General features: G+C 46.8%; 1 protein-coding gene across 3 annotated transcripts in view; it reads left to right on the top strand.

Moving 5' to 3' along the window:
- Positions 1-8,987: 8,987 nt before the first annotated feature.
- NBEAL1 (neurobeachin like 1) overlaps positions 8,988-14,444 on the top strand; it is a 287,965-nt gene continuing 282,508 nt past the window's right edge. For 2 of the 3 annotated variants that reach the window (XM_069733636.1, XM_069733638.1), the window contains exon 1: positions 9,035-9,136. The gene's annotated coding sequence lies outside the window, so the exon portion shown is untranslated. Of the gene's footprint in view, positions 9,137-14,444 lie in introns of all 3 variants that reach the window. The other variant, XM_069733637.1, reaches the window with a different exon arrangement.

The following is a 14,444-nucleotide window of genomic DNA, read 5'->3' on the forward strand; positions in this document are numbered from 1 at the left end:
AAAAACCTGAACTTTTCTGCAAGAAATCTGCATGCGTTTTTGCCGCGTTTTTTCCCTGGACATTTCCAAATGCATTTTTTAGTGGGAAATCCGCAAAAAAAAGCAAAATTAATGAACATGCTGCATTTTTTACCGCGATGCGTTTTTTTCGCGGAAAAAAACACATCATGTGCACAAAACATGCGGAATTCATTCTAAATGATGGGATGCTTATTGTATGCTGTTTTTTTGCAGTTTTATAGCGTTTTTATTGGGAAAAAACGCAAAAAAGCGAAAAAACAGCAACGTGTGCACACAGCCTAAGGCTGCCATCACACTAGCAGTATTTGGTCAGTATTTTACATCAGTATTTGTAAGCCAAAACAGGGAGTGGAACAATTAGGCTGTGCGCACACGTTCAGGATTTCTTGCCGAAAATTCCTGAGAATTCCGGACATTTTCTGCAAGAAATCCGCAAGAAAACCGCATGCGATTTTGCCGCGATTTTGCCATGTTTTTTTCCGGACACTTCCCAATGCATTTTGGAGTGGGAAATCCGCAAAAAAAACGGAAAATTAATGAACATGCTGCGTTTTTTTGCCGCGATGCGGTTTTTTCGCGGAAAAAGATGCATCATGTGCACAAAACATGCGGAATTCATTCTAAATGATGGGATGCTTATTGTATGCGTTTTTTTTGCGTTTTTATCAGGAAAAAACGCGAAAAAAACGCAACGTGTGCACACAGCCTTAGAGGAAAAGTATAACAAACATATGCACCACTTCTGTATTTATCACCCACTCCTGGTTTTGGCTTACAAATACTGATGTAAAATACTGACCAAATACTGCTAGTGTGATGGCAGCCTAACTGCCATTGCTAATGTGGAGGACACCAAGACATTTTGGATTAAACTTGGGAAACTCACAAAAATAAATTAATTTCACATCCTGCTGTACCTGCTTTTTTTTTTTTTTTTTTTACGCAAAAAACTGGTGGCGACATTTTTCCTGTTTTTTGCACTTGTATTCTAAAGCCGGGATCACACACAGCGAGATACGGCCGAGTCTCTCAGGTTAAAACCAAGCTCTGGCGCCGGCACTCCAGAGCGAAGCGTGCGGCCGCATAGCAGTACATGGAGCTGCACGCTCCGCTCCGGAGTGCCGGTGCCAGAGCTTGGGTTTTAACCTGCGAGACTCGGCTGTATCTCGCTGTAGTGCGACTCCGGCCTGCTTTCACCCATCAGTTTTTTGCTGTCAGTCACAATCAGGTGAATTCTGAAAAAAACGGATCTGGCAAAAGTTGCCGCTGGATCCGTTTTTTTTCTCATAGACTTGCATTAGCGACGGATTGTGACAGATGGCCTCACGTTGCATCTATTTTTTTCCCGGATCCGTCGAAAATTGGTTTTCCGGCGGCCAGAAAAAAAATGGACATAGTAACGTTTTTTGGGTCCGTCGATAAAACGGACAGCGACGGATCTGTTGCCGGCCGTCGTTTGCTACAATGGAACCCTATGGCGCCGGATCAATTACATAATGGAATCCAGTGTCGGATTCCGCTTTTTTTTTTTTTTTTTTAACTGAGTGAGCATACTCCAATTTTTCTGGGATCCAATTAGCTGGATCAGCTAGTTGGATCCATCAAAAAAACGGATCTGTCACATCAGTTTTTCACAATCTGCATTGAATGCGTTTTTTTGAACATTCAACAGATTGAGAATACATACCAGAACTGATAACATAACAAGACCATATTAATGGGAAATACTCCCGATAGAGCAATATAATAACCATAAAAAAAGAGCCTAAAGTTCCCAAATATAATTACCTATATCAAATTAGTAACATATGCCATGAGAAACCTTTTTATGAAAAATATATACAAAATTTTATTAGAACAATAGTACAAAAAACACAGGCAAATAAATTCACACAATAAAACCCAAAGAATCCAGGACAGGTAAGTTATATGACGATGCATACAGGCTGTGAACAGGCTATCCATAATACAGGGGTACTCAACCAGTAACAGCATGTTTAAATTATTTAGAAAGAGATAATATGTAAATGAGTAACCCCAATGGAAAACATACACATGGGTGAGCTACACATAGTCATAACCAGCCTATTCCTTTACTCCGTGTATAAGACGTGCTAGAGACCCATAGCACTGATCCAAAGTGAATATATATACAGGTCCTTCTCAAAAAATTAGCATATAGTGTTACATTTCATTATTTACCATAATGTAATGATTACAATTAAACTTTCATATATTATAGATTCATTATCCACCAACTGAAATTTGTCAGGTCTTTTATTGTTTTAATACTGATGATTTTGGCATACAACTCCTGATAACCCAAAAAACCTGTCTCAATAAATTAGCATATCAAGAAAAGGTTCTCTAAACGACCTATTACCCTAATCTTCTGAATCAACTAATTAACTCTAAACACATGCAAAAGATACCTGAGGCTTTTATAAACTCCCTGCCTGGTTCATTACTCAAAACCCCCATCATGGGTAAGACTAGGGACCTGACAGATGTCAAGAAGGCCATCATTGACACCCTCAAGCAAGAGGGTAAGACCCAGAAAGAAATTTCTCAACAAATAGGCTGTTCCCAGAGTGCTGTATCAAGGCACCTCAATGGTAAGTCTGTTGGAAGGAAACAATGTGGCAGAAAACGCTGTACAACGAGAAGAGGAGACCGGACCCTGAGGAAGATTGTGGAGAAGGAACGATTCCAGACCTTGGGGGACCTGAGGAAGCAGTGGACTGAGTCTGGTGTGGAAACATCCAGAGCCACCATGCACAGGCGTGTGCAGGAAATGGGCTACAGGTGCCGAAATGGGCTACAGAGAAGCAGCACTGGACTGTTGCTAAGTGGTCCCAAGTACTTTTTTCTGATGAAAGCAAATTTTGCATGTCATTCGGAAATCAAGGTGCCAGAGTCTGGAGGAAGACTGGGGAGAAGGAAATGCCAAAATGCCTGAAGTCCAGTGTCAAGTACCCACAGTCAGTGATGGTGTGGGGTGCCATGTCAGCTGCTGGTGTTGGTCCACTGTGTTTCATCAAGGGCAGGGTCAATGCAGCTAGCTATCAGGAGATTTTGGAGCACTTCATGCTTCCATCGGCTGAAATGCTTTATGGAGATGAAGATTTCATTTTTCAGCACGACCTGGCACCTGCTCACAGTGCCAAAACCACTGGTAAATGGTTTACTGACCATGGTATTACTGTGCTCAATTGGCCTGCCAACTCTCCTGACCTGAACCCCATAGAGAATCTGTGGGATATTGTGAAGAGAAAGTTGAGAGACGCAAGACCCAACACTCTGGATGAGCTTAAGGCCGCTATTGAAGCATCCTGGGCCTCCATAACATCTCAGCAGTGTCACAGGCTGATTGCCTCCATGCCACGCCGCATTGAAGCAGTCATTTCTGCCAAAGGATTCCCGACCAAGTATTGAGTGCATAACTGAACATTATTATTTGATGGTTTTTTTGTTTGTTATTAAAAAACACTTTTATTTGATTGGATGGGTGAAATATGCTAATTTATTGAGACAGGTTTTTTGGGTTATCAGGAGTTGTATGCCAAAATCATCAGTATTAAAACAATAAAAGACCTGACAAATTTCAGTTGGTGGATAGTGAATCTATAATATATGAAAGTTTAATTGTAATCATTACATTATGGTAAATAATGAAATTTAACACTATATGCTAATTTTTTGAGAAGGACCTGTATATACACTAGATGGTGGCCCGATTCTAACGCATCGGGTATTCTAGAATATGCATGTCCACGTAGTATATTGCCCCGCCACGTAGTATATTGCCCACTGACGTAGTATATTGCCCAGCGACGTATTATATTGCCCAGCCACGTATTATATTGCCCAGCCACGTATTATATTGCCCAGCCACGTATTATATTGCCCAGCCACGTATTATATTGCCCAGCCACGTAGTATATTGCCCAGCCACGTAGTATATTGCCCAGCCACGTAGTTTATTGCCCAGCCACGTAGTATATTGCCCAGCCACATAGTATATTGCCCAGCCATGTAGTATATTGGCCAGCCACGTAGTATATTGGCCAGTCACGGATTGCCCAGCCACATAGTATATAGCACAGCCCAAGTAGTACGGTATATTGCCCAGCCACGTAGCATATTGCCCAGTCACGTAAATATTGCCCAGCCATAGTATATAGCAGAGCCACGTAGTATATTGCCCAGCACAGAGCCACGTAGTATAGAAACTCCTCGCCACGCTCCCGGGACCGCTCCATTGCAAGCGGCAGCTTTCGGTCCCGTCTCAGGGCTGGTGTGAGCAGGACCTATGATGACGTCGCGGTCACATGACCGTGACGTCACGGCAGGTCCTTATCGCACACCAGCCCTGGGACGGAACCGGAAGCTGCCGCTTGCAATGGAGCAGTCCCGGGAGCATGGCGAGGAGCGAGACAGTCGGCGGAGGGTGAGTATAGCAGGTTTTTTGTATTTTTTTAAATTATTTTTAACATGACATATTTTTACTATTGATGCTGCATAGGCAGCATCAATAGTAAATAGTTGGGGACACACAGGGTTAATAGCAGCAGTAACTGAGTGCGTTACACCGCGGGCCATTACCGCTGCCATTAACCCTGTGTGAGCGGTGAGTGGAGGAGATTATGGAGCGGGCGCCGGGCAGTGAGTGCAGGGGAGTAGGGGAGGGACTAATCGGACTGTGGCCGTCGCTGATTGGTAGCGGCAGCCATGACAGGCAGCTGCCGAGACCAATCAGCGAACGAATAACCGTGACAGAAGGACAGACGGAAGTACCCCTTAGACAATTATGTATATAATCATAGGAGGGCAAATGCTGGATCAAACGAAGTCTCACCCATTGGATAGCACTAGGCACCGCTCCGATACCCCAAAGCTTAATATTTTTGGAAGTTGGAGTGGGTTATTTTTAGATTTGGCTATCTTAGGAGGATATCTGTTTGTGCAGGTAACTATTAGGGTACCGTCACACAGTGGCACTTTTGTCGCTACGACGGTACGATTCGTGACGTTCCAGCGATATCCATACGATATCGCTGTGTCTGACACGCAGCAGCGATCAGGGATCCTGCTGAGAATCGTACGTCGTAGCAGATCGTTTGGAACATTCTTTCGTCGCTGGATCTCCCGCTGTCATCGCTGGATCGGTGTGTGTAACACCGATCTAGCGATGCGTTCGCTTGTAACCAGGGTAAACATCGGGTTACTAAGCGCAGGGCCGCGCTTAGTAACCCGATGTTTACCCTGGTTACCAGCGTAAATGTGAAAAAAAACAAACACTACATACTTACATTCCGGTGTCCGTCAGGTCCCTTGCCGTCTGCTTCCCGCACTCACTGACTGCCGGCCGTAAAGTGAAAGCAGAGCACAGCGGTGACGTCACCGCTGTGCTCTGCTTTCACTTTACGGCCGGCAGTCAGTGAGTGCGGGAAGCAGACGGCAAGGGACAGACACCGGAATGTAAGTATGTAGTGTTTTTTTTTTTTTACGCTGGTAACCAGGGTAAACATCGGGTTACTAAGCGCGGTCCTGCGCTTAGTAACCCGATGTTTACCCTGGTTACCCGGGGACCTCGGCATCGTTGGTCGCTGGAGAGCTGTCTGTGTGACAGCTCTCCAGCGACCACACTACGACTTACCAACGATCACGGCCAGGTCGTATCGCTGGTCGTGATCGTTGGTAAATCGTATAGTGTGACGGTACCCTTACTGTGCAGATTAGACAACTTAATAGAAACCAAATATATTCCCATCTCACTTGTTTATTTTCACCAGGTAAACCAATATCACTGTACAAAATTTAGAAATAAACATTTCTGACATGCAAAAACAAAACCCACAAAAATTAGTGACCAATATAGCCACCTTTCATTATGATGACACTCAACAGCCTCCATCCATAGATTCTGTCAGTTGCTTGATCTGTTTACGATGAACATTACGTGCAGCAGCCACCACAGCCTCCTAGACAGTGTTCCGAGAGGTGGACTGTTTCCCCTCCCTGTAGATCTCACATTTTATGAGGGACCACGGGTTCTCCATGGGGTTCAGATCAGGTGAACAAGGGGTCATGTCATTTTTTCTATTTTGAGACCTTTACTGGCCAGCCATGCTGTGGAGTAGTTGGAGGCATGTGATGGAGCATTGTCCTGCATGAAAATCATGTTTTTCTCGAACGATACCGACTTCTTCCTGTACCACTGCTTGAAGAGGTTGTCTTCCAGAAACTGGCAGTAGGTCTGGGAGTTGAGCTTCACTCCATCCTCAACCCGAAAAGGTCCCACAAGTTCATCTTTGATGATACCAGCCCATACCAGTACCCCACCTCCACCTTGCTGGCGTCTGAGTCGGAGTGGAGCTCTCTGCCCTTTACTGATCCAGCCTCTGGTCCATCCATCTGGCCCATCAAGTCACTCTCATTTCATGAGTCCATAAAACCTTTTAAAAGTCAGTCTTATGATATTTCTTGGCCCAGTCTTGCCATTTTATCTTATGTTTCTTTTTCAAAGGTGGTCGTTTTTCAGCCTTCCTTACCTTGGCCATGTCCCTGAGTATCGCACACCTTGTGCTTTTTGTTACTCCAGTAACGTTGCAGCTCTGAAATATGGCAAAACTGGTGTCAAATGGCATCTTGACGCTTGATTTTCCTCAATTCATGGGCAGTTATTTTGCGCCTTGTTTGCCCAACACGCTTCTTGCGACCCCGTAGGCTATTTGCCATGAAACACTTGTTCGGTGATCTCGCTTCAAAGGTTTGGCAATTTCAAGACTGCTGCATCCCTCTGCAAGACATCTCACAATTTTGGACTTTTCAGAGCCCGTCAACTCTCTTCTGACCCGTTTTGCCAAAGGAAAGGAAGTTGCCTAATAATTAAGCACATCTTATATTGGGTTTTGATGTCATTAGACAACACCCCTCCTCATTACAGGGATGCACATCACCTGATTTACTGAATTGCTAGTTGGCCCTCAAGCCTGAACAGCTTGGAGTAGGACACAAATAAAAAGTATCATGTGATAAAAATACAATTTGCCTAATAATTCTGCACACAGTGTATATTACGTGGGCTGTGTTGTATACTGCCTGGCTGCTATATACTACGCAGGCAGTAGTATATACTGCATGGGCTGTGTTATATACTACGTGGCTGCTATATACTACGTGGCTGTCTGTGTTATGTGGGCTTTGCTATATACTACGTGGCTGTGCTATATACTACGTGGCTGTGCTAAGCGCGACGTACATAAATACATATTCTAGAATACCTGATGCGTTACAATCGGGCCACCATCTAGTCATAATATAAAAGAAAATTAATGAGATTGGTAAATGGTGTAACGAGAAAAAAAAATCAAAACGCACAAATTACGTTTTTTTGGGCACCAGCAACATTGCAATAAGAGGTGATAAAAACATTGTAATTGCCCCAAATTGTATCAATAAAAACGTCATCTCAGGGCACAAAAAATAAGCCCTCACCCAACCCCAGATCCAGAAAACTGAAAATTACAGATCTCGGAAAATGGTGTTAAACCTCAGAATTTTTTTTCATGCAAATATTGGATTTTCACCACTTAAATAAAAAAATAAAGTATACATGTTTGGTATCTAAGTGATTTTTGGACATTTGGTGATTTATGTTTGGTATCCGTATATTCATATTGACCTGGAAAATCATATTATCTGGTCAGTTTTACCATATAGTGAGCATAGTAAACCCCCCCCCCCAAAAAAAAAACCCTGTGGAATTGCACTTTTTTGCAATTTCACCGCACTTGGATTTTTTCCCCCATTTTCCAGTACACTATGTGGTAGAATAAATGGTGTCAATCAAAACAACTCGTCCTGTAGAACACAAACCCTCACATGGTTATATTGACAGAAAAATAAAAAATGTTATGGCTCTGGGAAGGAGGGGAGTGAAAAACTAAAACATGGCTGCAGTGTGAAGGGGGTCGAAGCTCCTGAAGGGTTCACAAACTTCCTGAATGTGGTTTGGAATACTTTGAGGGGTGCAGTTTGGGAGTGTTTGCTGGGATACTCCAATAGTCCATGTTTGCAGCTTAATAAGGCTTCTTTCACACTTCTGTGTTTTACAGACCGTCACAATGCGTCGTTCTGTGGAAAAAACGCATCCTGCAAAGTTGCCCTCAGGATGTGTTTTTTTCCACATATACTTGTATTACCGACACACGTTCCATACGTTGTACACTGGATGCGTCGCTATTTGGCAGGCCGTCGTAGCGAAAGAACGTTCAAGGGAACATTTTTTCGTACGTCGTGTCCTGCACCTTTACTGCGCATGCGCAGCCGGAACTCCTCCCCCTCCTCCCTGGGACTTTACTATCGGCAGCGGACGCGTTGAAACACTGCGTCTGCTGTCCACGTCACTCAAAATTACATAAGCTTCTGTCGGTGCGTCGCGCCAGCGCCTGGTGACGGCCAAGTACCGACAGAAGTGTGAAAGAAGCCTTAGTTGTTATGTATAGAGATGGCTACTCTTGGTAAGCGCCTGTACACACCTGTTCTCTGGAAGTGACGGTCAGTCTTTGATATTTCTATACATCATTTCCCTAATAAAGTTACATGTAAAGTTTCAAAACTGGACAAAATTCTAAAAGAAACTAAAAAAGAAACTTAAGATAAAACGTGTCAGTCGCTGAGGGGTTAAGCCGCCCCGGCAGGCCGCTCCTCAGCTTCCTCAACGTGACGGAGCGGGGTACTGGACTTCAGACACCTGAGGAGCAGGTGAGGCGCATGCGCTCTCCTTCTGTACGGCTTTTCAAGGCTGAGCTAATGAAGTGTTTGTGAAGACGCAGCTTCTCCTGTTCTGGCCGCACTGACCGCTCTGCTCCAACCATTTCCATGGCCATTGCTCAGCCCGTACTGTGTGAACGCTGTCTAGAAAGTCTCAGTAGCCAGCAGCCGTGTGGGCGTGGCGCACCACGTCACGTGGGGCGGGGCTTGGAGAGACCGCCTGCTGCGCGCTCCTGGGGTGACAGGTCGTGAGTGTGTGGGAACGCGGAGAGGACGGCGCCGCCCCGGGACAGGGTGACCGGAGCCGGGATTCACTGGGCGCTCAGCGACGGACGCAGTAAGTGTGAGAGGCACCGGGAGGGCGGCAGCTGAGCTGGCCGGGCCTGTGCGCTGATGTGGAAGATAGAGGGAGGGGACAGCCTGGGACACTGGGGGAGGCTGCGGGCGCAGGACCGCTCTGAGGGCAGCGGGTGACACCAGGTGTGCACTGACAGGAACACCTCCCAGCCTGACCCCTGCAGCAACCCGGGACCTTCTGCCGGTCCCACTGACAGGGCTGAGTGCTGGCGAATAGTGGCCATAGAGAAGTAGCAAGTGGTAATATGTTTCTGTGCTGGTGATAAGTGACTGCTGGCAAGTAGCATGGTAATATGTGGCTGTGCTGGTGATAAGTGACTGCTGGCAAGTAGCAGTGGTAATATGTGGCTGTGCTGGTGATAAGTGACTGCTGGCAAGTAGCATGGTAATATGTGGCTGTGCTGGTGATAAGTGACTGCTGGCAAGTAGCAGTGGTAATATGTGGCTGTGCTGGTGATAAGTGACTGCTGGCAAGTAGCAGTGGTAATATGTGGCTGTGCTGGTGATAAGTGACTGCTGGCAAGTAGCAGTGGTAATATGTGGCTGTGCTGGTGATAAGTGACTGCTGGCAAGTAGCATGGTAATATGTTTCTGTGCTGGTGATAAGTGACTGCTGGCAAGTAGCAGTGGTGATAAGTGACTGCTGGCAAGTAGCAGTGGTAATATGTGGCTGTGCTGGTGATAAGTGACTGCTGGCAAGTAGCATGGTAATATGTTTCTGTGCTGGTGATAAGTGACTGCTGGCAAGTAGCAGTGGTGATAAGTGACTGCTGGCAAGTAGCAGTGGTAATATGTGGCTGTGCTGGTGATAAGTGACTGCTGGCAAGTAGCAGTGGTGATATGTGGCTGTGCTGGTGATAAGTGACTGCTGGCAAGTAGCATGGTAATATGTGGCTGTGCTGGTGATAAGTGACTGCTGGCAAGTAGCATGGTAATATGTGGCTGTGCTGGTGATAAGTGACTGCTGGCAAGTAGCAGTGGTAGTATGTGGCTGTGCTGGTGATAAGTGACTGCTGGCAAGTAGCAGTGGTGATAAGTGACTGCGGGCAAGTAGCAGTGGTGATATGTGGCTGTGCTGGTGATAAGTGACTGCTGGCAAGTAGCAGTGGTGATATGTGGCTGTGCTGGTGATAAGTGACTGCTGGCAAGTAGCAGTGGTAATATGTGGCTGTGCTGGTGATAAGTGACTGCTGGCAAGTAGCAGTGGTAATATGTGGCTGTGCTGGTGATAAGTGACTGCTGGCAAGTAGCATGGTAATATGTGGCTGTGCTGGTGATAAGTGACTGCTGGCAAGTAGCATGGTAATATGTGGCTGTGCTGGTGATAAGTGACTGCTGGCAAGTAGCAGTGGTAATATGTGGCTGTGCTGGTGATAAGTGACTGCTGGCAAGTAGCAGTGGTAATATGTGGCTGTGCTGGTGATAAGTGACTGCTGGCAAGTAGTGACTGTGCTGGTGATTGGCAGTTTTTGCTCTTTGGTTACTTTCACCCACAGATGGGTCAGACCCTTTGATTTGCTTAGTTTGCCATCCTGTCACCTGCTTGTGGTCTTGGGACACACATCTTACCATAGACTTCTTGACTAACATTAGAGTTTGGATCAGCAAAACTCGTATGCGTTTTTATGGCGTGAAATGGTGATTTGAGCCCGAGTCAGTAACACCACAGTGGTTCTTTTTGTGCAAACAGAAGAAAAAAATCCAGCTTCCAAAAATATCATTTTACTTTCAATAAATTTGGATATTTTTGGAAGCTGGATTTTTTTCTTCTGTTTGCCCTATTGTTCTACGTGATGACTGCACGGTATCCAGGCTTCTCCACAACACATGCCTAGCAGGTGAGCTGGTTTTTACCATTTTTTCTTGTTCTTTTTGTGCACATGATGCATTTTTTTCCTTGAAAAAAACGCATTGCGGTAAAAAACGCATGTTCATTAATTTTGCAGATTTTTCGGGTTTTTGCCGCTATTTAAAGGGACTCTGTCACCCCCCCCTCCAGGTGTTAGAACTAAAAGAGCCAACTTGTGCAGCAGTAATGCTGCATTCTGACAAGGTGGCTCTTTTAGTTATTGGTGCAGTCAAAGCAGAAATAAAGCGTTTTATAATTTCGCAAAAATACCTGTCTTTAGTCCTGGAGGCAGGTCTTAACCCCCCTGCTGCACACGCCACACTGCCGTCACTCAAGGCTTCTTCAGCGCCAGGCGCCGCCCCCTCCGCGCTATTTTCAAATAAAATCCGGCACCTGCACTGTTTTGTTCTGCCTGGGGAAGGCGCAGTGAGCGCTGCCCGTCTGACCTCAGATGCAGTATCGCAGACCGCGCCTGTGCGGCCACCCAGCTTGTGAATCCCAGCCCCACAGTGTGTTATGCATTATGCACAGTGCGGGGCTGGGATTCACAGGCAGGGCGGCTGCACAGGTGCAGTCTGCGATACTGCATCTGAGGTCAGACAGGCAGCGCTCACTGCGCCTGCCCCAGGCAGAACAAAACAGCGCAGGCGCCGGATTTGATTTGAAAACAGCACGGAGGGGGCAGCGCCCGGCACCGAAGAAGCCTTGAGTGACGGCAGTGTGGCGTGTGCAGCAGGGGGGTTAAGACCTGCCTCCAGGACTAAAGACAGGTATTTTTGCGAAATTATAAAACGCTTTATTTCTGCTTTGACTGCACCAATAACTAAAAGAGCCACCTTGTCAGAATGCAGCATTATTGCTGCACAAGGTGGCTCTTTTAGTTCTAACGCCTGGAGGGGGTGACAGAGTCCCTTTAATGCACTGGGAAGCTCTGGGAAAAAATGCACAAAAACGCGAAAAAAAACGCATGTGGATTTCCTGCAGAAAGAGTCCGGTTTTGTTCAGGAAAATTCTGCAGAAAATCCTGACGTGTGCACATAGCCTTAGTGTTTCCTACTCCCATACTACCTCTTCATCTCGCCTCCTCTCTGTTGGTGTCCCTCAAGGCTCTGTCCTAGGATCCTTACTCTTCTCAATCTATACACTCGGCCTGGGACAACTCATAAGGTCCTATGGCTTCCAGTACCATCTATACGCCGATGACACACAGATCTACCTCTTTGGCCCAGATGTCACCTCTCTGCTGTCCAGAATCCCAGAGTGTCTATCAGCCATATCCTCCTTCTCCTCCCGCTTCCTCAAACTCAATGTGGACAAATCTGAACTAATAATCTTTCCTCCATCTCACACATCTTCCCTACCTGATCTATCTATCAAAATAAATGAAATCACACTTCCCCCTGTCCCCAAAATTTGCTGCCTCGGGGTAACCCTGGACTCTGCCTTGTCCTTCAAACCGCACACCCGAGCTCTCGTCACCTCCTATCGCCTCCAGCTCAAAAATATTTCCAGAATCCATCCTTTCCTCACCCCTCACTCTACCAAAATGCTTGTGCATGCCCTAATCATCTCCCGCCTCAACTACTGCAACATCCTCCTCTGTGGCCTACCCTCTAAGGCCATGTTCACACAATGCGTTTTTTACTGTGGAACCGCCGCGATTTTGCCGCTGCGGGTCCGCAGCTGTTTTCCATGCAGGGTACAGTACAATGTACCCTATGGAAAACAGGAACCACTGTGCATATGATGCGGAAATTCACTAAAAAAGCCGCGCTGAATAGCTGCGGTAAAAAAGAAGGACCATGTCACTTCTTTTTGCGGAACTGCAGCGGTTCTGCACCCATAGACCTCCATTGTGAGGTCAAACCCGCAGTAAAACCCGCAGACGAAAAAAATATCTGCGGGTTTTCTGCGGTTTGTGGTGCAGAACCGCTGCAGCAGGAAGTGCGTGGGCGGAGTGTGGCTGTCCCCCCGTGCCCCAATCCCAACCCCCATGCTCCGATGCCACCCCCCCCGTGCTCCGACGCCCCCCCGTGCCCTCATCTCCCCCCCTTATACTTACCGGGCCTCCCGGTGTCCGTCCGTCCGTCTTCTCCCTGGGCGCCGCCATCTTCCAAAATGGCGGGCGCATGCGCAGTGCGCCCGCCGAATCTGCCGGCCGGCGGATTCGTTCCAGGCACATTTTGATCACTGTGACCTCACAGTGATCAAAATAAAAAAAAAAAAGTAAATGACCCCCCCCCCCCTTTATCACCCCCATAGGTAGTAACAATAATAAAATAAAGAAATTTTTTTTTTCCCCCACTACAGTTAGAACTAGGGTTAGGGTTAGGGGTAGGGTTAGGGTATTTTCAGCCATTTTAACCCTAAAAAAACTTCCTAGAAAACACACAGACTCTGCAGAGAAAACTGCATAAAAAAACGCACTAAAAACCGCATCAAAAACCGCATAAAAAAACGCACCAAAAACGCACCAAAAAACGCACCTGCGTTTTCTGCCAAGAGCTGCAGTTTTTAGTGCAGAAAAAACAGCAGGGAAATCAGGAACGTGTGAACATGGCCTAACACTCTTGCACCCCTCCAGTATGTCTTTAACTCTGCTGCCCGACTAATTAAGGCTACGTTTACATTTGCGTTGTGCGCTGCTGCGTCGGCGATGCAACGCAAACAAGAACGCATGCCAAAACGCATAGTTTTGCTATGCATGCGTCCTTTTTTGCCGGATTTTGAACGCAAAAAAATGCATCTTGCTGCGTCCTCTGCGCCCTAACACTTGCGGCAAAAAAGACGCATGCATCGCAAAACGCATGCAAACGCATGTCCATGCACCCCCATGTTAAATATAGGGGCGCATGCGTCGCCGCGGCTGCGCCCGACGCAGCCCGGCAGAACGCTAATGTGAACGTAGCCTAATCTCTCTCCTCGCTACACTCCTGCTCCTCCTCTTTGCAAATCCCTTCACTGGCTCCCAATATCCCAGTGTAATCTCTCAATATATTCCCTCACGTAATCTCCGGTCCTCCCAAGACCTCCTCCTCTCCTCCACACTTATTCGCTCCTCACCCAATCGCCTCCAAGACTTCTCCTGAATATCCCCCATCCTCTGGAATTCTGTGCCCCAACACGTCCGGTTAGGCTACGTTCACACTAGCGTTGCGCCGCCCTGCGTCGGCGACGCAACGCGCGACGCACGAAAAAACGCGCACGTTTTGCGACACGTGCGTCGTTTTTTGACCAAAATCGGACGCACAGAAAATGCAACTTGTTGCATTTTCTTGCGTCCGACGCTAGCGTCGGAAACGACGCAATTGTCGAAAACCGCCACCCTAAAAACGCACGCGTCCCCTATGTTAAACATAGGGGCGCGTCGCCGCTGCGTCGCCGGCGCAACAGCGACGCACATTGGCGGAACGCCAATGTGAACGTAGCCTTAGTCACC

This window comes from Ranitomeya imitator, chromosome 7, assembly GCF_032444005.1.
Source record: "Ranitomeya imitator isolate aRanImi1 chromosome 7, aRanImi1.pri, whole genome shotgun sequence".
Taxonomy (NCBI): domain Eukaryota; kingdom Metazoa; phylum Chordata; class Amphibia; order Anura; family Dendrobatidae; genus Ranitomeya; species Ranitomeya imitator.